Source organism: Pholis gunnellus (assembly GCF_910591455.1).
Source record: "Pholis gunnellus genome assembly, chromosome: 6".
NCBI classification, from domain to species: Eukaryota; Metazoa; Chordata; class Actinopteri; order Perciformes; family Pholidae; genus Pholis; species Pholis gunnellus.
The window spans coordinates 11,411,449-11,435,848 of NC_136532.1; the positions used below are offsets into that span (position 1 = coordinate 11,411,449).

At 41.6% G+C, this 24,400-nt stretch overlaps 1 protein-coding gene across 1 annotated transcript in view; it reads left to right on the forward strand.

Annotated features, from left to right (window-relative positions):
- Nucleotides 1-24,400, forward strand: part of ank1a (ankyrin 1, erythrocytic a) — a gene marked incomplete at its 5' end in the record, with an annotated part of 82,608 nt that overhangs the window by 513 nt on the left and 57,695 nt on the right. The gene's annotated exons all lie outside the window — the stretch shown is intronic.

The window sequence follows — 24,400 nt, forward strand, 5'->3', positions numbered from 1 at the left end:
ACATCTCTGTCTCATTCTCTCTCTCTCTCTCTCTCTCGCTCTCCTCTCTTTCTTTGTTTTTACACTGCGGTATGGTGTCAGTGAGCTAAATTTCACTACAGCACTAATTATTCACGAGGACAGTGAGCTTGCCAATTTCCTCAAAACAGTCTGTACTCTTTTCAGCTTTTTCTCTATATGTCATTTTAATTACTGCAGAGCAATACCTGCAGACTTGTGTCTGACTGAGAAGTCCCAGGCAGAGCTGGAGTGACTGGCAGGGCTCGTTGTAAACAATAAATCTCTGCTCCGCCAGTCATCGCCTGCAGGGACATATCACCAAGCTGCCGAGTCGACTTTATTCCTCTGGCCTCTCGTTGGATTTTCTCTCAAACTCATTAATGATAATGAATCATCCGCAGATTGTGCTGTTGTGTATTGGTGGGAAATTGGTCCTCAGCGACCAAAGAGCGAGTTCAGCCGCCCTGCGAGTCTGCACCGTGCCAGGCTGGCTGTAAACCAATCTGATGCTGATGCAGTAGAGACAGCGCTATGGACGGACACACAGTACAGCTTCCACTTTCACAGAGAGGGGAGGCAGGGCTGAAAGGCTGGTGTAGGGGTTGGATTTTTTTTTTTTTTTGTTGTGCAAGAGAGAAAGAGAGGGAAAGGTGATGGGACTCAGATACACCTGACGTAGCTGTCTCTGCAGGGGGGGTTTGCTCCTCCGCTCTTTTTGTAGAAGAGTCGGATGCAATCGTTTTTCATCGCAGACACACAGGTGCTGAGATGCTTGTGTGGGTGCGTTTTATGCATGTGTGTAAGTGCAGCATGTTCATGTCTGGCAAGATGAGATTCAAGAAGGGAAAGCCTGCTGCTCTAACAGTATGGATGAGGCAAGGATAAGATGTCTGGCGAGGGTACTAATGCATCCCAACTTTGACTGAAAGTGTATGGTTTCAGAGGATCCCATATCACTTACGTAACGATGCAGCTTAAGTCTTTCAAATATGCTTCCTGACTCCCCTCCAGCTCCCCCTCCCAACCTTGCTTCCTTTTTTTAACACCGGTTTACGGCCATTCCTGGTTTCTGGGGCAGATGTTAACACTGGGGGAATTCTCTCTCTTTCTCTCCAGTGCCCTCTTTGTTTCCTCTCTGTTGCCTGCAGCTAGGTAGTCAAATTCTACAGTCTGTAATTCAAGAAGTTTCCTGATATTGCATGTGGGTTAAGCAAAGCAAGCCACACTTGGTTGTTTTCTTTCTTTGCCATTCGATCGCTGTTTTTCGGTATTTGTCCACATCAGCTTTCTTGTGTATCGACCTGCACCTCGGAGTGTCCCTATCCTCGCGGAGCAGGCAAGGTCAACACTTTTCTCTGTGACAAACCCACTTCTTTTTGTTTTTATTGAACCACCTTATACATTTTGCTCGCATACACTAACACTCACGCACACCAGTTTTTTGTTGTATAATGTTGTTAGCAGCAAACCAGGCTTTTGTTATGCAAGCTTCATTTTCCTTCCTCACCGGAGGCCTTTCAACCATTTATCCTGCACAATTTATCTGTATAATTTCAACATTTATTGTGAGCTAGTATATGAAGGAATTACTCGTAGCTTCTTTAATCGATCTTTACTTACGTGACCAATATTTTCAACTTATTTTGGTTGTGCTTTTTGTGTACATTCGAATGGATGGTGGTCCATTCATAAAACTTTCTAAAATAGAAAACATTTCTTCATGGTCTTTTATTAAATATCTTTTCAATCATTTCAGAGTTGTTCTGACACCCTGCCTGCAGACAGTGAAGCTAATCAATCATCTTCATGTTCTATGATCACACTGCAGTGAGCCTTTCACCATGTCCAGATTTGACTTCGTTGTACCCCAACGATATCATGCGATATGGTGCCATGACATTTCCTTTTCTGACCCTCCTTGGTTCATTCCTTTTTGGTCCGGTTGGTCCCATGGCCTCTAGGGGCTGCTAGCTGAGCTTTTGATTCGCTCACCCTCTTGTGTGCTCCTTGTGGCTGATGTATGTTGGTGTTTTACTTGATTATTTCCATCCCTGTGTCTGCTGATGAATGTCCAGAGTCTTAAAGCTAACAATTCATTATCAAAGGATGAAAGTGCCATTTTAATTGGCTTCATGGTGTAGTGGTATTATACAGCACAGGTCAGTTGCTGAGCAGTGGCTAATGCTGTGCTCAAATTACTTTTATTGATGAGTTTGCTCCTCTTGAAAAATGAGCATTGTCAGGATGTGAACAAAGCCCTATTGTCCTAGTCAGCACCTATTTTCACCTAATTCTGTACGTAGGTTTGTGTCCACATCTAAAGCGGCTTTAGTGTGAAGCGATGTAGCTTCACACTAAAGTATGAACTAGTGCTTTGCAGTGTTTGTATTGTTTGTCTCATATCAGCATCACTGACACAATCTAGTGCAATTTTCATTTTTCAACTTCACATATTTAAAGATTCAGGATTATTCCAAGGTCACAGGAAATACACACCTGGCATTTATTTCTAAACTGACTGAAGATTTGCGCTCTTTAGATATTGGCTGCTCAATTTTGGTAGTTGGTGAATAAAAGCTTTTTCAATATTTTCAGTGTGTTTTATCACTTGTTTAAATACTAATGTAGAAAGACAAGAATTGTGAACACAAAGCAGAACAAGAATCAATGTATTTCCCTTCATGACATATATGCAAGTTACAAAACAGTGGAAGTACAATTTAAAATAAGTAATACAGTTAAATTAATCAAGTTAAACATCCAATTATAAAGTCTTGACAAAACAACAAACTAAATTTGTCTTGTGAGCTGGTAGTAAATGCCATATCATTATTTCAATTGGATTTTTAATGACCCCGAGGGTGTTTAACAAATCCAATAGTCCAATACAGTATCTTTGTATGCAACAATATGAATTGCTCTCTGGTGTCATTTGCCATTTGCTCATTTAGTAGGAACATGTTTGAGTTTTAATCTAATCTCTTTAATTTAAACAACATTTTGACATGGGAATGCAAATGTAAATCTCTTTATATGCAGCTATTATGACTGCAACCAACGATGAATTTCATTATCAATCAATCGGCCATTTTTTTAAATTACTAATGTTGTTATGTAATCTGACAATTATTTCCTTTTTAACATAATTATTCCTAGAGCCCAAGGTGATGTCAGGTGTTTTGTCCAAACAAGATATTAAATTTTCAGGAATTTACTTGTATGTAAGACTAGAAAAAGCTGCAAATTCTCACATTTGAGAAGCTGGAACCATCAAATGTGAAAAAACGAGACAAACAATGAATAGTTTAATGAGTCTGTTCGATGTAGCTCAAAGGTCATCATTTGTGTGCACTTCTAGTTTCTGTTAAGTCAAGCTCGTCTGTTACTTGTAAGGCAGTGGAGTGCAGAGGAAGAGTCATGGCAGCTGAGGACTGACCACTTAGTGGTGCTGGTACTTAGACTCATCAATACAATCAGTCTGGTCAGATGCACTATGACTCCTGTGTTGCTTTATACAGTCTGGCACTCAGAGGTGTTGGCTGCAGCTGTGTATCGCAGCCCATCAGGCATCTTAAAGGTAGAAATCAGCCGCATAGACTCTCAGGTTCCCTAAACTGTAGCCATGGTGCAGGACTGTGCAGCTAACATGGCTGCCAGCGAACATTGCAACAGTGAAAGTGCTATCTAAGTGCTATCTCCATCTTCATATAAAACAGAGGTGGCAGCAGTGGATCAGCATTCCAGCCTCGTATCTGTCTGCCCTCCAAAATCTCTTACCCTCCCTGTCTGAACAGGAAGCAGAGCCTTCACTGAGGTTAATGTGTCGGTGTCTGAAACAGATTGGTGCTGCAGGTTTGGATGCTGTGTTTGTGTGTGTGTGTGTGTGTTTTAGTGTATGTCCAGGTTTGGTGCAGTGGATTAGGGGTGCTGCAGCAGTGACTAAGCCCGTCAGAGGCAGCTCTAGCACCTGTCTGCCTGTCTGCTTACCTGTACCTTTACTAGCTACTGTGATTAAAGTTATGAATTTTCAATGAAACATTCTTTAGCTCAAACTATTGGCAGATGGTAATTCATTTCACTATCTGCTGCTACAACATGCAAATCGTTTTTTTATGTGTGTGGATGTTTGTCTCTCATCTGGTTCTTTGCTTCAGTTGATATCTGTTTCAGTCCCAAACAGTAGCTATTTAAAGAATATAAGAATGTTTTCAAATATTGGGGAATACGCATATTCCCTTCCGTGCTGATAGTTACATGAGAAGATCAATAGCGCTCCAGCTGCAGGGCCCGAGCAATAACTTCCTGGAGTCACTAGTGGTTGCCAAGCAACCTCACAGCGAGGACCACAATTCAGGAAGTCACCGCTCCCGCCAAAACCCACCGTAAAACTGACACTTTTTTTTTTTACACTTTGTTTTCTGTACAGATTAAACAAACAAGATCTACTGTAAGTCCTGCTGTCACTCTATTTCCAGCCTTGAGAGAATGAAACAGGGAGACCTCACGTGTCCAATGCACCTGCATATTCATAGAGATTTTTGAATTAGGGGTGACAAAGTGGAAAACTCATATTGGACAGAAAATGGTATTCAAAGTAGATACAAATAAGAGGGAGTTGGGGTTTTCTGGAGCCAGTATGTGTGGTTGCTGCATAAATGCATTTTATTGGATTTCCACATGTTGGGTAGGGCTGGGCAAAATGGATAAATTAAATACCGCAGTATTGTTGACCAAATACCTCTATCGATGTCATAGGGTTGAACATTGGCGCTTTCACTGAATATTTACATGAGATGAGATTTTTGATAGATAATCATCAGTAACGTGGATATATTGACAAGTGTGCAAAGGAAAATAATAGAACATGCTGGTAAGTACAGAAAATCACTTTACTGTTATGAAGACTTTAAAACCAGGAAAAGATAACACTTACACCATATCACCATATTCAAAATGTAAGATTATATCAATATAATACCCTAATATTGCCCAGCCCTAGTCTTGGGTTTAAGATTGCTATTAAGTTAATATTATGTTTAGAATTCATGAAGACAATAGTGTGTGTGTATGTGTGTGTGCGTGTGGGGCTGCGGCTCAGGTGGCCCAGTGAAAACCCTTAGACAGATGACTCAGCAGGCCTCACTGAGGCACTCACTCATGTTGATGGAGCCTGGGAATGAGCCTCAGTGAGTCCAGCTCCTGACTCTACAATAAGTGCTGCTGGGGCAGGTTGGCCGGGAGCTGCAGCCTACTCTCCTTTAATTAAAGCAGGGCCGAAAGGCACACGTGAGGACAATTCACCAACCCCCAGCCCTCTCCTCCCCCTCCTCTCTTTACCAGGGCGATAGCAGGTCTTTATTAATGAGTAGTGATTCCAAAGCAGATACCACATACAATCAGTTTCAGTTGATTAGAGAGATGAGAGGACTACCCTGCTCCAAAAGTCCCTTTCCAATCTTTAAAATACAAAAATGAGGAAATAAACAAGAGCAAAATAGCATCAGGCATCCAGCAGGCACTCCCTCTCTGCAGGGATTAGGCTTCCCCAAAACTCCAACGCCTGAGGATAGATAGTTTCATCCTCACTGCAGTGCTTCATTCTTTCATTTTAAAACTGAAGCCACAAGCATCAGCATCCGCTTAATTATAAAGCCTGCAGTATACGAGAGCATTTATTGGTGTGTTTCCTAGCTGATGATTGTAATTGAACTAAACTGACACGTAGGACTGCAACGCTTTCATCAAAGCTTTAGTCTCCCAACAACAGGTTTGAGTAAACCTCCCAGAAATATTAACAATGGCAGCCTTCGTCCTCCCACTGCACAGTCAAATCTTTTCATTTGTGAGACAGGACGTAAAATAATGTGTCATATTGTGAGGGGCTTCCTTAGATTTCCCCCCTGTGCCTCCCACTTCATTCTCCTTTCTATCCCTCTCCTTGGCCGATTGCACTAATCTGTCTTGTTGTTTTTCTAATAGTGCAGCTGTTACGTAACTCTCTGAAACAGGAATTGAGAGATCAGGGTTATTGAAATGGATCCTTAATGAAATAAAAGTGGAGAGAGAGAGAGAGAGAGAGAGAGAGAGAGAGAGAGAGAGAGAGAGAGAGAGAGAGAGAGAGAGAGAGAGAGAGAGAATCTTAGAGGAATTTTATAGGTCATTGCTGGACAGCTTGTTGTAAAAAAAAAAAAGGAAAGCTTTTGGTGTCAGTTAGCCAACCTGAGCCTTTTCCCTTTAAGCTCCTTCTGGATGCTGAGAGAGGAAAGGACAGGAGGTGGGAGAGGGAGCTTAGTGTAGTTTGATGTCCAGGTACTCGGAGTTCTGCCGTGATATCCTCAGACTCTGCAGCATCTCTTGGACGTATATGTGCGATAACTAGGAGCCTCTGCAATGGGCAACCTGCCTCTTACGGTATTGATGTGCTCTGTAGAGAAATCTTGTATTTGTCCTGTGTGTTCGGCTTTAATCAACGGGGCATATAGCTTTCAACAGTAGGGGTTCTGTGCAATTTGATGCATGTTTCTATCCTCATCCACCTTTATAGACCTTATGATTTGGTCACTGTGGTTCCTTTTTTATTCATACGTGAGCACACAGAATAAAGAATGGAGAATAAATGAGTAGTTTACTATGAATTATTTGTGTTTGCGGATACCGTTGCTGTATTTGCGGCCCTTGGTCGGACCATCGCTTTGGACCAGACTGCAAAATCCAAACAACTATCTGATGGATTGCCGTAACAAAATTGTACAAACATCCATGGCCCCCAGAGGATGTTTCCCACTGTTCTTGATGATCCCCTGTCACCTAGCGCCACCACAAGGTTGTTTATTTTTTTGTGAATTAGCTCAACAAATATTAGATGTATTGCCAAGACAGTTATGTTCCTGTCAGGATTAATCGAATACATTTGGTGATACCCTGGCTCTAAATTTAATGCCATCATCTGGTCAAAATCTCAGTTTGTCGAGTTCTTTGGTTTATCAACAAATACTAGCTTGCTGATGTTAGAATTCAGCCACTAGTGTGTGTGCAGCCTCAGAGTTTCTATAGCTAAAGACTCCGTCTTATTATCTTTGGTGGCGCAATCCAGAGATCTACATTTTAGAGAATTGATTCTGCAAGTTTGCATGCATTTTTGTGCTGAAAACAAGCTTGCCCGTGTAGGACTATATTTGTACGTGTGGGAAGCACCTTATGTGTAAATGACTGGGTGCAAGTTTTTGTTGCGATGATGAGCGTTTAGACTGAAGGAATATAGCCCAGAGGCAGAACCATAGAAGAGGAGAGTGAAAGCAAAAAGTGACATATCAGAGAAGTGTGGGTGACCCAAGGGTGACTCTGCACCCTTTTCCTATGCATCGAATGACTGGTGTTATTTACCTGATTGATATGATGATTCCTTTTTTTCCCCTGTCTACCAGAGAGAAGAGGAATAATTTAATTCTAAACCCAGCAGTGCAGTAGGTCATTACAGCTGCACAGCTTCCGGGCTGTAATTCACAGTTCCAGTTCTCTGAGTGTGGACAATAGACAACGTCTGATTCATTTAATGCGATGGGAAGGAGGAGATTGAGTTCATGTTTGGAGTCTGAATTTCCTGACTGAATTAGACCTGCATAGGCCAAAGTGGCGTCTTGAAATACAGTATACATGTTACAGCCGCTGAGCAGGGCTTTTAGGGAAGGGATTCAGGTTCAGTTTGTATGACTATAGCGGTCCTTTTGGGTAACGGATGATGACATTACGCGACCAGGACTTTTGCATTGGTTGGTGCCTTGGTTTATCGCTCTATGCTCCCTGATGACAAATCTAGTGGAGTGCAGATTTCTTGAGTCATCTAATCCTCGTGTCAAGTGTCATCATAGTGTTGTAGCATCATGGACCTGGTATTAAAAGCTTAGTCATTTGTCAACCCCTTCATCTAAATCCCTCGGTGGCAGAGGTGATGTCACTTTGATTTGATCCTCATCCCACCCAGCATGCACAGTGATGCTGTGCTCTCCAGGAGGATGGCCAATAACATGTACGTAGATACACAGAACATAACCAAGCCTTCATTCATCCATTCATTCATCCATGCTTATGTTGAGGGCGATACATGTACAGTAGCACACGTAAACATTATTTAATTTTTTAATTGAAATACAGTTTTATGTCTTTGCAAAGTCTGTACCCATACATTTTTTCAGTTAACAATGACTCTGGCGACTGTTTTCACACTGGAAAATGCAATGTAGACACAGTTATTTATTTGTATTTGTATTAATTATGCTTAATTCTCAAACTGTGGAAATGTGGTGGTGATTTGTTGATGTTAAAATGCTAAAAGTACAGTAGCACTTAAAAAACAAAAAGACCATGTTGCATCACTCGCACAAATGGGTTCTGATGGCAGGCTCCATTTTGGATACGGTTAAGCTTTAATAATATTACTATTTAAGGGAAACTTTGCTGATTGTTTCGTAGAAAATAAACTATTCACACCGCGGTTTGTGTATTGTCCAGAGTAGCAGCATTAAAAATGACATAATTCATAATTCCCTCTAATATCTATTTTATATTGTTGTGAAAACTTCTCTTTCAAACCATTTAAGTGAACTTTCTTGCCCAAAACGGCATTTTACAAGACTACATTTGAACACATCATGATAACGTTATTTTCCTTCGCTGAATACACATTTCTACTGAATAGAGCGTGAACGCACCATGATGTCACTCCATGGAACCTCCGTACGTTAGCTGTAGGGATGTCAGTTTCATCAGCCCGATACTCACTAACCGGTAACTAATCGGTTGGTTATTAAGAAATGAAATGAAGAGTGACATGTCCTACAAGAGGCGCTTTGCTTTTACTCCGGCACTCCAATGACTCAATGAGTTGTTGGGATCCCACAGGATTGGCTCTGTGTTGGTAGCTGTCTTGTCAGCTGGGATATGAGCCCTCTCTGGTCCTGACGTATACGGTCATTCAAATGATGATTGAATGATATAAGTTAATACTCGATCTCTTCTGCCGTTAAAGCAAGCGACCCTGGCCACTCAAGTACTTACCTGTCCGCTGTTTAACTACCTCCAATCTCACTGTGTACTTAACACTTTTTTTTTTTATGTGTGTGTTCGTGTGACTGTGTACAAGCCACACTTTCATTGAACAAAGGCACGTGGGTTGTCTTGTGGCGCAGGATTTACTAGCTGGCAGGATGGTTGTGTCACCCAGCCTCTAATTGGCTGACCCCAGAGATTTGCAGAGCCATGTGCCCACCCCTTTCCCTTTCTCCCTCCCTCCTACAGTACATTCCTTCATCCCTCCCATAATCAATTCTCCTGCCTCAATATAGACTATACCTCCCCTACCTCCCTCCCTCCCTCCCTCCCTCTCTCTTTCTGCCGCAGTTACTTGCGGCACATTGCAACACTGCAAGACCATGCTTTCATGATTCTTAACACCTCCCTCTCTTCTCTCTCAGCCTCTGATTTTACATTAAGAACTATGGATCTCACATTTAGAGAGAGAAACAAGATAGATTAAGTGAGCAACAGAGAGAGACGGGGAAGGGGAGTGGGGCATCAGTCATCTTTACTGTTACGGCAGTCTTATGTTTTTTGGTAGACATGAAAAGAAAGCGGGAGTGCTGTGTTGGTATATAATCAACTTCCACCACACCCGTTTTATAAATCCTTTGATCTAGTGAACAGACATTTGTTCAGATAATGTTTTAGTTGGATTTTCCCCACGCCATATTTAATCAGTTTGGATCACAGAGGAGGGAGGGGGTTGGTCCTTGGGGACTGTAGCGGTATCTGCTCACGATGAAGGAGAACGTGCGTGTATGCAGCAGCTTCACAAGGTCAACCGCACCTTGCACACCATCACATGTAAGCACACATGTATGTGGACTTGGCAAACGCGCATCCACTGTCAGCCAGCCCTTAGTCAGCACAGTGTCGGCTGCTGTGTGTGAAAGTTGGATGTCACCACCTAGTGTTTGTACGGAGGACTTTCCAATCACTATGTGAACACTGACATTATCTCCTGTATTCTCTCATTTTCTTGTGCCTCTCCTCCGGTCAAACGACTCCTCAACGGTCCCTCTCTCTACCACCACCACTACTACACATATCTCCCCCAGGAATGAAGTCCTTTTTTATCTAGCTTACACTTTAACAGTGTATGCTCTTACGCACATCCATATTTCATTTTAATGTACAACAACATGCTTCACTGAAAACCTATCTTTACCATATGGAACAGGTCACCGCAGTTGAGCACTGCGTCTTTTCCAACCCAGTTTGATCAGAGGGACATGGACAGACTGACCGTCAGAAAGATAATCTGGCATGTGTTTTTTGGTAAATTATTAATTTGTATTGATTGCTGGAGTTGGATCCTGATTACTCTGCATTTGGCTGCATGCACTATGCCCTAATCTCTTTTTCTGTTCCTTTTGTAGCCTCTTCATAGAGCAGCACTTCCTCCCTCGCTCCCGCGGTCACTCTTTTTCTTTTTCTTCCCCCCTGCTGCCTCCATGCAGAGTCTAAGTGAAGGAGAATGTATAGCGGAGCTTGAGGCAGTGCAGGACAGTTACGTCTGCTGGTAATGGAGAAAACGTTTGTCAGAGCATCGAGCACCAACTTTGGCCCCATCTTGGCCTCAGGCACAGACCATAAATTGCCTACATATTGCTGGAACGCATCCGACGTGTGTACTTGTGTATACGTAGATAAACCTGTGAATGATTCAAGTCAGGATCTCTTGGACATATCTTTGTTAACTTTTTAGGGATTTGAGAAGCAAACAGTGTGTTGGCTGTACACCTCTCTGCTGTCTGTGTATGCTGTGTATAGACATGCATCATTTGTCAGTGTGTATTAAAAAAAATAACTGCAGCTATTTCACAAGAGCGGTCCTGTTAAGAGTGAAACAATTCATCCATTAATTGATGGACAGAAAAATTACAGGGTTTTTTTCAATAAAAAATGGCAAACATTCCTGTTTTTGCTGCCTCAGAATGGGCGTTTGGGTGTTGACTAAGCATGAACGTAAGCGTGGTTGGTCTGTGACAGTAAAGGTTATGACTCTGTGTAATACAGCCCAGCTGACACTGGATTTTGGGGGCAGATACCGATATTAGGCAGTTTGAAAAACATCCGATATTGATACATTGTCCAAAGTATAAAAACCTTTGCAATGATTCCTCAAATGTGGTTATCAAACACTGAAAAACATATCTAATGGTGGAAGGATATTTTCCAGTTAAGCAATAAACTTCAGTGCACTTTAACAGTAAACTTCACTGAAAAGAAAAGAAAAAGATCAGTGAAAAAGAGAAAATAAACGACCATTTCCTGACCTCTCCCGTCACTGGGAGCATGTGTTGTAGTTTGTTTACTTGCTTTGACCTCTTCTCGAACGCAGGTAACGATTCCGCTTTGTAACCGTCTTTTAATGCAGTGCAGCAGTGATCCAGAGTGTTTATTCCTCTTGTTGAACATATTTGCAATAGTTAAAAGATTAATTAAGAAAATAATAGGGAGAAAAGTTGATAATTAAAATAATAATTTGTTGTAGTCTTAGAAGTGTTAATGCTGCCATTCAATTTAAAAGGACAACACTATCCATGAGCTCTTGTCACCTCTTGTCTGTCCTTGGTCAGGAGGCTGACGGTCATCATACAGCAACTTTTTTGAGCCAACTGCTGTTTTTCCATCATTCATCAGCTCTCTCACCACACATCCCCGCTGTCACTCCATTCTAGTCGCTTTAGCATTCTTGCATTCTGCTGAATCGATGAAACTGAATCCACTTCAACACTTACTTACTCTTCATTTTTCCCTCACTCCGTCTTGCTTACTTTTTTCACATTCAAGTCATAATTATAATGTAACATATTGTATGCTTAATGTTTACTTCACAATTTAATTCAGTGTTTACTTTGAACTTAATATCTACATTTGGACCTATTTCTGGAAATCTAAAATGTATTTTACTTTCATTTAATTGTAGATTTCAGTAATTCCACTATGTTTGGAGAAAAGTATGAATTCATCTATTCGGTTTATTTTTGTTTCACATGCCTTTTTTCATACTTGCAGTATCATTGAACTTCAGCCTCTGTTGTTATGTAATGTGCTCAGAATATCTCGCTATTGAGCAGAGGAGTATGCTTGAATGTAAAAAATATGGCTCATGTTTCCAACAAGCCATTCTGTTGAGTGAAAACATATGGTGTCAACAGTTCTCAGTTTAGAATAAGGCATTGTTGTGTTCTTCACTTTGAGTTGTCTGCTGACACATCAACGAGCCTGAACTCTATAGTCTTTCTCTTTCTGTTGTTTAAGTTATATTCCAGACAGAGAATCCTTGTTTACTGTAACGTTTGTCGAATACATTACGTACATCAAGGTAAAACATTAGCTGCTTTCTACTTTGAGTAGTTTAAGATTGTTTTAAATAAAACAATTTGAAAGTTAAGCCTGTACTGTGTCTTACCACATTGATTGTGGCATCACTGCCTTCTTCACCTGAATATGCAAACTGGAACTGATTTGGATGCAAAATTAAATGTGAAGTGTGAAAAAGACATTTTCATTTCAGTATATTCTGTGTGGCTGTGAGTGAGCATACATTTGTGTGGTTTCACCCAATGGATGGCTCAGCACTGTCATCCAGATGTCTGTTTCTATAAATAGGAAGATTAATGACAAATGGTTAAAAGAAAACTAAAACAAATATAAAATGCTGCATAGCCAGATATTACAGCAGGGATAAGTGTGAGAACAATAGCTGGAGAGAGAAGTGTATGGAGATGAACGTAGTGATTTCCTGACAGACCAGACCAGACAATTGCTTTGGTTTGAATTTCAAACTGAAATTGTGTCAAAGATGTGGTGTGGAATATCAGGTTTCATGTATTTTAGTTCTTAAAGATGGACCGATAACAGAGGACAGATGAAGGATGAGCTGGTCTTGGCTCCCTCTGCTGGTCGGAGCACGGTCAGATCTCATTTACATCCGACTTCATCCTGACTTGGTCAGCATCTGAGCAGGTTCACAGCACAGCATGATGCAATCAGTAGGCTGACAGTTGGGTCAATGATCATCCACAAGACACGGCCATGTCCTGAAGAGAGTCAAGAGGACAGTAGGTGTGAAGGACATGGCACTGCACTGCTACAAGGAATCATCGGATTGTGTTTAGCTGTCACACACACACACACACACACACACAGTCTTTACCCAACACGTACAGAGTTGCACATTGCCCCAGATACCAGTCGAGCATGCAGTACACATACAAGCTGTGTTCACACCCGCCTCTCCCTCTGATCCAGTGCAGCAATTCAACGCTGTTCTGCAATACTGTTACGCAGAGTCATCAATTATTCATCAAGGATTTCTGCGCTTGTTCAGTCATGGGCTTGATCGACCGAGAGATGGAATTCAAGAAGAATTCAAGAGGTTAATGATTCATATAATTTCCCCCAAAACTGCAGTGAAACCGTATAGTTAGTCAAGTACTCTATAAAAGCTATTAATGCTGTTGATTATTCTAATATTCAACCTTAGATCATTGTGGGTAGATGGATAAGGGTGCAACATATAATCCAGATTATCTGATTTATTTGTCATGAGGGAAACGTCTATTATTCTGCCAATAAAGGATCGCCATCCCTCTGCGCCTGCCTCATAAACCCATCCTCCAGCCTCTCTGCATAGATAACTTTGGTGGCTCCTATAAATAACCGCATCTGCAGATTATATTATGTGGAACTCGCCAACAAGGGTTTTATTAAGTACATTTATTTATTGTGAATATGCTTTTGTCCAAAGCGATGTACTAATTTGTTCACAGTAGTGCTTTACCAGAGACGCCTAGTTCTGATCTGGTGGACTGGAGGATTTGGGTGGTTTACTGTGTGAAAGACTGCCGACAGATCCGGCGAAATGAGAACAGATGACTGGGCACCGCTTCTCGCTGACCGCAGGATTTCTTTCATTGACAGCAGTGCAGTTTCAGTGCACTGAAAGCTCTTAAACCAGACTGGTTTGGATCAAGGAGATTATTTTGTGGGAGACGAAGTCTGAGACTAGATTAAAAACTGCACCCTATAAAACCTTGAATAGAAAGGATAGTAGCGAGACCGGCCTGTAGTTTGTAACTTGATAGATTTAGGGTTGGCCCTTTCAACAGCTGGCTAACTGGCATGGGACTGCTCAAACATTGTGGGGATGTACCCAAAGCCAGCTCTTGAAAGAGCTCGGAGGGAAATGGATCCAGAGGACAAGTGGTGGGACGACTCGAGAGCAAATGTTTGAAGACCTCTCCCTCATTGAGAGGGAGAATGCAGTAAGTTAAGGTAAAAGTCCCCAGATTCCCAAGCTGGCTGCTGCTTGTTTAAGGACAAAATTCAACAAAGTCATTAAGCAGATATTTGAGGACAGAGAGGGATTTGGAGGTTAATTTGCTCTTAATAAGCGCAGGAACATTTTGGTCATTCGTGGACAACCTGACAGGAGAGGGAGCACGATGTCTTGGGGAATCCCCCCCCCCTCCGGCCAAGGATCGGTATCCAGCCAAACCTTCTGCAGAGCTCATGAATGTGGACACAAGGCTGAATGTGTGTGCCTGACTGGATGAGCATTTGTAATTGCCGTCTGCAGAGGTTGATTTTAGTGCAGGGCTTAAGAGTGTAGTGGCGTGTGTGTGTGTGTGTGCTTACTGTCAGAGCGGAGACACAGATTGGTGGAGGCAGGTCTTGCACTGTGTGGTCCACAGCACTGCAGGGTCATGAATGATTTAATGGCAGGAGAGGTGAGCTCTGTCCTGCTCTCGACATGCACACCGGCATTTATGACCTGCAGAAGTGATTCATTTTCATGACCGAACCAAATGTTGTAATGATATTCGGAATAAATTGGGTTTCTTAGGGTGATCTATGATGTGTGTTTATATGTAGCTCGATACATGGCACTGCTGCTGCACTTTATCAAGAGAGAGGGAGTTCACTCCTACAATCCTGTGTCGACCTTGCACATTTTCACTGTCGACTTATGTAAGTTTCAAATACAGAAGAGGAGGTGGAGGATCTGCAGGCCCACTTTCTTAAGTAGTATGCTACAGAAATACTCTTTACATATCAATATTTTCCTCACGTACAAAACCACACATTGTATTATTCTTCCCGGTATGATGGTTATGTGAGGACAGTGTCATATTTCACTGTGTGTGGTGTAATACTGCTCCAACATACCGCATTACGGCTGGGCTATTGTTGGCCTGCAGCCAGTGAGCATGGTCATACATTCATTTAGACGACTTTATTCATGTGAAAGGTCACATGTCGTGTGTGTGTGTGTGTGTGTGTGTGTGTGTGTGTGTGTGTGTGTGTGTGTGTGTGTGTGTGTGTGTGTGTGTGTGTGTGTGTGTGTGTGTGTGTGTGTGTGTGTGTGTGTGTGTGTGTGTGAGATCAATTCAGTCTCTTATTCTTCTTTTTTTTTTCATCTCGCTCTAAACTGCTCATTTTTTCAGTGATACAAGTTTGATAGGTCACAGTAGCAGTTAAACATGCTGCCAAATGCAAATCCAGATGGTACCACTTTGCGAGAGAATCATCCTCCCACAAAATAATTACCATTCACTTCTAACTGAGGGATTGAAAAACATAGATGAGTCTGAAATACCACACTATCTCACAGTTCTGGTCTCTGGACACTGCTCAGCGGTTCAGTGCATCATGTACTTCTCTGCTCACACCTCCACGTGGAGAAAACCCACAAATTCACATATTAATTTGATTTGAACAGTTTTATGCATATCATTGGAATTTGACAATAACTCTTAAATGACTGCAATATTGCCCCTGGAAAGACCTAAATTAACATTGCATTAGTCTGTAACTCAATACTTTCTGCCTTCCCCAGCCTGTACATGTACTGACTACGATTCTCAGCCCCAAGCCCATTTGTTCCTACTGAAGATGTAGATCTCTAAAGGCAGGTCACAAACATAAACCTTTTATTAAAAAAAGGCTTAATATTTTCCTGAAAAAGCTGGGAATTGTAGCTTTTAGCAAACATCACTCGGGAATAAATAATGTATTTGTTGGGGACTATTTTAAACTGTGGATTAATGCACATACAGTATAGTGCTCTAGCAGGTTTTTTCTGCTACAGGATGGTTTTTTGACTCAAAATTGCAACAAAGTGCAACTGTGTGGCTTACTGATGTGTTTTTGGACAACAGTGAAGGTACAGAAGAGTTAAGATATATCAGGCTTTTGCATGTCAGGCAATACTCTTGGTAGTATTGGTTTGGTTTGGATTTTTTTATCACCAGACTTGCCCTTTTAATTTGGGTTTCAACATAAATATAAAATGTTGTCGGTTACATATTCAAAAGAGCTTTTTTTTTGTGCACAAATCTGAAGGACACCTTTGTCAGCACTTAAGAGTAACAGTGTGAGAACACATGTCCAGCACCACGGGCAGAAGGACGAGTTTGACATTGATAAATAACCCCGAGCATGACAGAGCAGGCATTTAATTATGTGAAAGAAATGGGCTCAAAGAAAAAGGGAAAAGGTACGTGTGCTGGTAGCAGATTGAGGCGCAGGGTGGTGGGTTTCTTGCTTGGCACTTCCTTGGCTGTTCATTCCTCATTCATGCTCCATTTATTCAATATGGAAGCCAATGTGCTGTCTAAGGTTGGAACTATTTTGAGGCATTGTTTCTGGTTGTAGACGTTATTTTTTTTTACATGCTGATGAGGCCATTTTTGAGGCAGTTACATAAATTCAGCACTCTTGAAGCAGAGTGTGTCCCCTCGTCCTTTCAGGTAAGAATAGTGCAGTAAACATTTTTACACAAAAGCATTTCTTTCATTTTACTACACTATCGGAAAACTGAACTTCCATAAAATTTCACGACATATTTCTTTGTCGTGAATTGTATTGAGATAGCTCAAGACCGTTTCTTCACTGAATGGGTCACTCTTGCTTTGATTATTGCTCAGAAGTGATGCTTGTTTTGTCCTCTCTCTCATATATTATTGTACTTTTTTTCAGGGCGTGCCCTCCTTCAAATTACTAAACAAATTGTTGATTTGTCGGTCCTTCTTACTTTGATCCAAAACATTTGCACTCAGTAGGCCGCCTCTCACTAATTTATTCTCAATTTTCCAAAGTCTTTTCCCACACAATGTGCCTCCCAGTGCAAACATGTTCCTTCACTAGGGCCAACAGTGTATCACCTTTTCACTTTCTGCTTTTTTCTCTCCCGCTTGATCCCTCTCATCGTGTACAGCCTCAGTTACAATGTTCGCTCTCATCACATCCAAACCCTTGAGTTCTCTCCTCTTTCTTTTGTACTTCTTTTCTCTATTTCTATCCAGCTCTCTAGTTTTCAAGACGCTCGCATTGCTTTACCTCTCCTGCTTTTCCCTCTTTTTAGTCCTTGAACTGACCTCCAACCTCCCCATGTGTGCTTCTTTATATGTTCTCAGCTTTGACAACCCCCTTGAGCCACTCTCACTCATCAAACACCAACTCAAGTGCTCCCTTCCTGTTTTGGAGGGCTTTGCTGAGGGTCGGGGACTTCTCCGCAGTTGGTATGGGTCTCATTTAGAGGGGGAACACATGCTTTGTGAGAACAGAAGTGTGTTTTTCTCAGGCCACAGGTGTGCAGCGGTGGGGAGTTCCTATTGTAGGTGCCTCCTCTTGCTCGAAGAAAGCCAAGTTAATATAGATGTTGAATGACAGTGGGGGTTGAGAATTTGTAAGGTTTTACCCCAACTCAGTCTGTAATTTACCACAAAGGGCAGGAACTGCGATCTTTACGTGGTAAGAATGGTTTGATTATTTCAACAATCCACTTTAATGTCTATTTTTTGGTTTATTGCTTATTTTCTTAGCCTTAGTTCTTTATTGTCAGGTTAAGAGCTGGAACGGTTAATCGATAAGTTTATTAGTCGAAAATGAATCATCAACTAGGGATGTTAATATTCAGCCATTAACCAAAAATAAGAATTTAAACAATTAGTGCTATGAATTAAAAAGTTAAAAGAAATATTGAAAATAAAGAAAACTGAAAGGAGAAAAGCTCAAGTGAAGCTTAGCTGGAGTTGTCCCTAACTTCGGGGCTAACCGCCTTCACTTTAATCAGTAGATGGCAAGCAAGACACAAAAACTTAGCTTGGTCATGAGGAGTTGTTTTTATTCACCGACTGCACTGCTACGTTCACATAAGCAGAACATGGGAATAAATAACAACATAATTAATTTCTGATTGATTGTTGTTTTATTTCTCCACTGCTTATTTTGGGCTTGCAGTTGTGACAAGTTGCGAGCTTGATGTCTTCTTCACTCACATCGACGACATGTTGTGTGTGCGGCTGTGACGTTACTGTCCGTGCCACTGTGTGCTGACGTTAAACTATCATGCGGCGGCGGCGGCACATGTGTAAATGTGACGTGCAAAAACGTGGAAATATGAGACTGACTGGCAGCTCACTGGTCATGGCTGATTAGCTGAAAACTGGCCAATACATCGGTGCATCTCCACTAGTTGTGTTTTAATAATTACTGCAGAGAATTTGACTACAACATGAAAAAGATGAGCACCGTCGAGATTCTCCTCTGTCTCACCTTTTAACTTATTCGCCTCTTTTGTTCTTCTCTGCAGTGTTTCATCATCTCATCCTTCATTTCATCTTTTTGCGACGTTTCATCTGTTGTTAGTTGTTGGTTCTGTATTGTACGGGCCTATTCTGCCAAGATAAAGGTTCTCCATCGGGATGTGCCCTCCTGTCCTCCCTTCATCTCTTTCTCTCCACTCTGGGGTGGGTGTCACTCATCAGTGCTTCCCACCAAGCAGGCAGAGAGAGGGGAAGAAGAGAAGGAGGAGGAAGGGTTTCAGGGACGCAAGATGGAAATATCAGAGAAGAGAGACGTAGGGCAGGAATTGAAAAGAGGGTATGAGGGGGTTATGGTGATGTTGGTGACGATGGGGAAGCGAGTAAAGCTCCATAAAAGCGGCTTGACTGTCCACCAACTGAATGAGCCCCACACTGCTGATAAGGACGATGAAAGGAATAATGATGACAGTGAGGGTGCCAATAGGGTGCTATTTTTAGATGCATTCAGCTCGCCTGCTGTGTATAACTATGTACTCTATGCGAGTGAACGTTTCTTTACATGCACCACTTTGTGCATGCGCAGGCATTGTCAGAGCTGCATTAATGCAAGGGTGTATGTAAAGGGAGGTCCAAGGGTGTGTGTGTGTGTGTGTAGGTGTGTGTGTGTGTGTGTGTGTGTGTGTGTGTGTGTGTGTGTGTGTGTGTGTGTGTGTGTCTGTCTTTGCTCCTGTCCTAGTGTGCACATGGGTGTAGGTTTAAGCCACGTGCCGTTAATGCTGACTACAGAATCAGGGAAGAGCTGCAGTGAGCAACTCAACGTGCACTCTTCATGAAAACATGGAAAATGGCTTTTCATCCGCGGTGGGTGTGTGTTAGTGATTAAAGTGCATGTGTGCTGTGTGTGTCAGTACTGCGGATAGATGGAAGTGTAAAAGGACTGCAGGGCTATGTGTAAAAGAATACAACAGAAAGGGATGAGAGATAAATGTGTAAACGTCCAAATAAGCTATATGTACAGTATGATAATTATCCTGTTATAATTTTACCAATTATGCATTTATGGTTTTGATATCTGAGTAATCATGTACATCATTTATCAACCAGAAATACCAAACCGTGTGGTTCCAGCTTTTTCGCTACATTTCTCTTTTTTAGTTTTATGTCGGAGTGAAGATACTGTAATACATTTTGTGGCTCTGGGCTGTTCATCAAACAAAACGAGCAGCAAGAAGATGCCACCTTTGAATCCAGGAAATCATGGTTGAGTTGGACATTCTTTAGACTAAATGAGTGACAATCTGTTTAACCAGAAAAATATTCAACAGATAAATATTCCTATATAATATAATATAATTAGGAAATATATTAATTAGGATATATAAGGAAAATAACTTAAATTAACTTAAATTAAAAACATTTGGTTGCAGCTGTAAAGTTTTTTTTACTCACAAATCTGTTGCCTTCCATCTCAAACTCCTCTTAAGTCGTATTTTACAGTAATTTGTGCAAACAATTTAGGCCACAGAGATTCACTTCTGCAGAGATCTAATAGAAAAATACAGGAAATGCAACAAACAACAATGCTAAATAATAAGTAATACTTCTTTCATCTTTAATTTTTCTTTGTCCAAGAATGAGGCTTTTTATGCCTCCACGACAGCTGTGGCCAGAGGCATTATGTTTTTGGGTGTTCCGTCTGTTGTCCGTCCCTCTGGTCCATTCTTGTGAGCTCTATATCTAAGGAAAACCTGGAGGGAATTTCTTCAAATTTGGCACCAATGGGGTACATCCCAAGTCTATTAATTGAATCCACGTTTCCCTAACTTGCGTCTTTTTCTTGCACCTTTGTCCCTTCCACGCAAGAAAAACCATACGAGGAGAGAAGAAACAAGGAAATATGTTTTAAAAGAAATGAGACGCCCTTTCCTCAGGAGCATCACGTAAAGCAAAGTCTGTTTCTGATGACGGCGGCCGCTGATCACAGCTGGATCAGCTGTCAGTCGGCTTTAACAGCTGGAGAGTCTTTTGACCGAGTTTGTGTCTGCAAACATGCGCTGTTGCACTAATAAAGACACAGTAAGCACCACTGCCAGAGAGATGTGTTCTCTCTGTAGCCTGTTACCGGTTTAATAAACTGCATTGAGTATTTATACTGTGTTCTGTTGCTTGTAAGCTCAGGAACGATTTCTACCGGCGGAATGCGTTTGTCTTATTTATGAATGAATTACATTTTGAAATTGTGATTGTGAAGTCATTATTGAGTAACTCAGAATATGCTTATGGCTCTTGAACACCGGATTTAATTTATCAGGCTCAATGTTTCGGGGGATTGAAATGACATAACTCATCAAACCCGACACTCGGTAATGATCAGCCTCACGTGACTGAATGGAAATGACGATAGAATAAATAAATCTCCAGCTCTCTCTGACTTTAATTGTATCCATAATAAAAGTTACTGTGGGAAATATCAGATCATGAAAAGACGAATCTGTCTGATAAATGAAAGTTGTTTGTGGTCTTTTAGTTGTTCAGACCTACAATGAACATACATTTTAACCAAATGGTGAAGCAGAAAACAAATCAAAAATAAAACTAGAGTTTAATCTCTGATCTGTCTTCTCTGTGGTATGACGCTCCAGTAATGAGAACTATCAGATCAGTCCGATCGGCTGCAGCGTCCAATCAAATAACTGATGAACGATGAAGGGGCGCTCCTCGCTCCTCGAGACATAAATAAGGGCTTTGGGACGGCTGCAAATATGGCGGTGCAGAACAACTTCCGGTTCGAGTGAGGAGCAAGGAAGTTACAAACGAGAGACTTGGGATGTACCCCTCGACTCAAGCATTTACTGATTAGATTTTGTTGGTCAAAGGTCAAGACATGGATGTAAACTGCAACTTGACATCATTTTATTTTGGCCTTTGAAACTAACTTGTTGTGAAGGCTGACACAGCTGTAGCGTAGTTCTGTTAAATTGAGCAGTAGAAATGAATGAAGGATTAGCTCGAGGAATGGCTAAGATGTTCATTTTGGCATCCTCCTCCTTTCACTCGTCTCCCGCTTTACTGAAAGCGTCACACATAGAAACCTTTACCATCAGCAGCGGGACTCCGGCCTCACTGAAGCCTGGGCTGGCCTAAAGGAGGAGTCTCCCAACAGCAGGGAAAGAAAGAGATGGGATGAGAGAGAAAGCTGGATGAGGGAAAAACCAACTTTTCCTCTTTCCTTGCCTGCTAAATGACACACATCAGCCATAATACCACTTTTCTTGTCTGTGTCTATTACGACATGATATCTGTGGTACAAGGCAGATTTCTCCCATCTTTTGTCCTCCAGTATTACAATTGACTTTCAGCGAACATCAATGCGCCGACACCGTGCTCTCTTTTAGCTCAGCCATCAGCTATCCTTAAATCCTAGTTCGTGATTAAACGTATTCTGATGTCAGCGGTTGTAGTTTGTGAGGGTACCTCAGATAAATATACTCCATTATCTTGTGAATGAATCAAAAAGAAGACGGCTACAACGTTAATGCTGCAAACCTTCACACCAAGCTTGTAGGTGTTGCATTACAGCTCTTCAAATGTAACTTCCTCTCCTCATCACAGTTTCCTGGGTTTCATGATGGGGGCTTTCCCTTTTTAACGGCTAGAAAGACAAATCCATTTTTCTGTGGGATTTGGCCGGCTTAATGCTTTGTCTCTCACCCTCACAGCTCGCTGGCTGCTGTTTTTGTCCTGTTCCCCGCTGAGAATATTACCTTCACATTCAATTTCCCCACTGTGAATCTAATCAATGATACTTGCAATAAAGTTTTCTCTGAAGAGCTATGCAGCAGCCATCTATGAGATTTTATTGCCAATCCACATTATGGCATCGCAGTGAGAACAGTCTTGGGACTGCTCCTTGGAAATTTCAGAGGCTTTGGGGGCGAAGGGTCACTTCAAGTACATCTAAAGCAAATATGATTCTTAAGAATGTTTGAAACACTTTAAATATCCAAAGCTTATTTTAGAAAACTATCTGTGTTTGTGTGTGTGTGTGTGTGTGTGTGTGTGTGTGTGTGTGTGTGTGTGTGTGTGTGTGTGTGTGTGTGTGTGTGTGTGTGTGTGTGTGTGTGTGTGTGTGTAGGTGTGTGTGTGTGTGTGTGTGTGTGTGTGTGTGTGTGTGTGTGTGTGTGTCTGGAGACGCCTACTGTTGCGGGAACTATGACAGAAGCAGTTTGGAGTACTTTGTTAGGTGTTTATATTTCTGTCTGTGGACCGATTTTATCACCATGATAGCTTCACAGCTGTGGATAATGCAATCATACAATTTTGGAGGCCAAGTTTGAAGACGAATGTGGTCCGACCAACGGCGCCAGAAGTAGGGAAGAAGCCATTGGCTCCCCACTTTACAAATGGTCTTTAGTTGTCTGTGGGTTTGTTTTACAGGTATCACATTTCACGTAGTCATTATTTTATAGATAACAGACACAAATGAAATTGGGATGTGTGTTAAAGTGAAGGAAAAATGATCAATAATGAGTAATTGTTCATAAGGATATGTTTTCTAGCCTTTGCATTATTTGCAGTAGACGCATTCAGTATGTATCAGGTTCTTATATAATACTTCATAATGTATTTATTTCAACATGTGTCGTTTGAGAATGTTTTATTACAGGCTAACCGTTAAGCAACTAGACACTGCATATTGTGTGTCTGTGACCTCGGGCTTTTCAGTGACAAAAAAATTACTTCCATCACTTCTGAATGTCTAATCACATTGGCGTTCAGTTTGAGATGTGGTGCTCAGTGTGGCTAGACTGCACACTGCATGCTGATTATCAGTGGACAGTAATACATTCTGTCCAGTATTATGATAGCCGTGGCCTGGTTTAAAGACCTAGATGTATTGTCCACGCTGATGTCTGCGGGCACAGCAGCTGTTCCTGTTTGTTTAGTCTTGGCATGGCTCTTTGGCTACACTTATTAAAGCATGTAACATTCATGCTACACTTGGCAGGGGCGTTGCTGGAGTGGTCGGTGGCTCTGTCGAAGTGTCGACGCGGTTCCGGGTAATCCACCGGCTGCTCCGCTATGCTTGTGCACGTCTCTGGGCTGGCCTCATACAAAAGAGCAGACCTGAAAAGCACCATAATGAGGCACAGGCTGAAAGAAAAGGCATGTCTCTTTCCATTTTTCTGAGCGAAAAGAAAAGAGAAACATAAAAGAATAGAAGACAAGAAAGAAAGATGAAAATAAGCCTCACAAATCCAGTTTTTTGGCGGCGCTGTCACTTTGAGTTTATCTTTTTTTCATGCATGTTTTTTATTATGCTAATGCCATGTTGGATAAAAATAGTCTGGGATGGAAGAGCAACGGTTTTCAATGGAAAGAGGTGGAAAATAAGAGGGAGGGACAGGGGGTGCAGCTCAATGTCATTGATAAAACGCATAAAGAAAAATTCAAATGGCTTCTCTCTCCCGTATACCCTCCATTTCTCTCTTCTCTTTCTTTTCATCTCTCCTTTCTTTGCAAAGCTTCAGCACAAATGTCACATGTCCCAGAGTTCACACAAAACATGAAAACATTGTTCTCTCTCCGTCATGTCACAGTTCATCTTCAGAGTGTTCCAACTACAGTAAACACACAAGTAATCCTTTGTTGTTTTTTTGTCTTTTATCTGATTTATCTTCCACTACCAAAGAAGCATACCAAGAGATGACTCCAGATTACTAACCGTTTTTGCTGCAGTCATATAAATGTTTACATTTAGTACA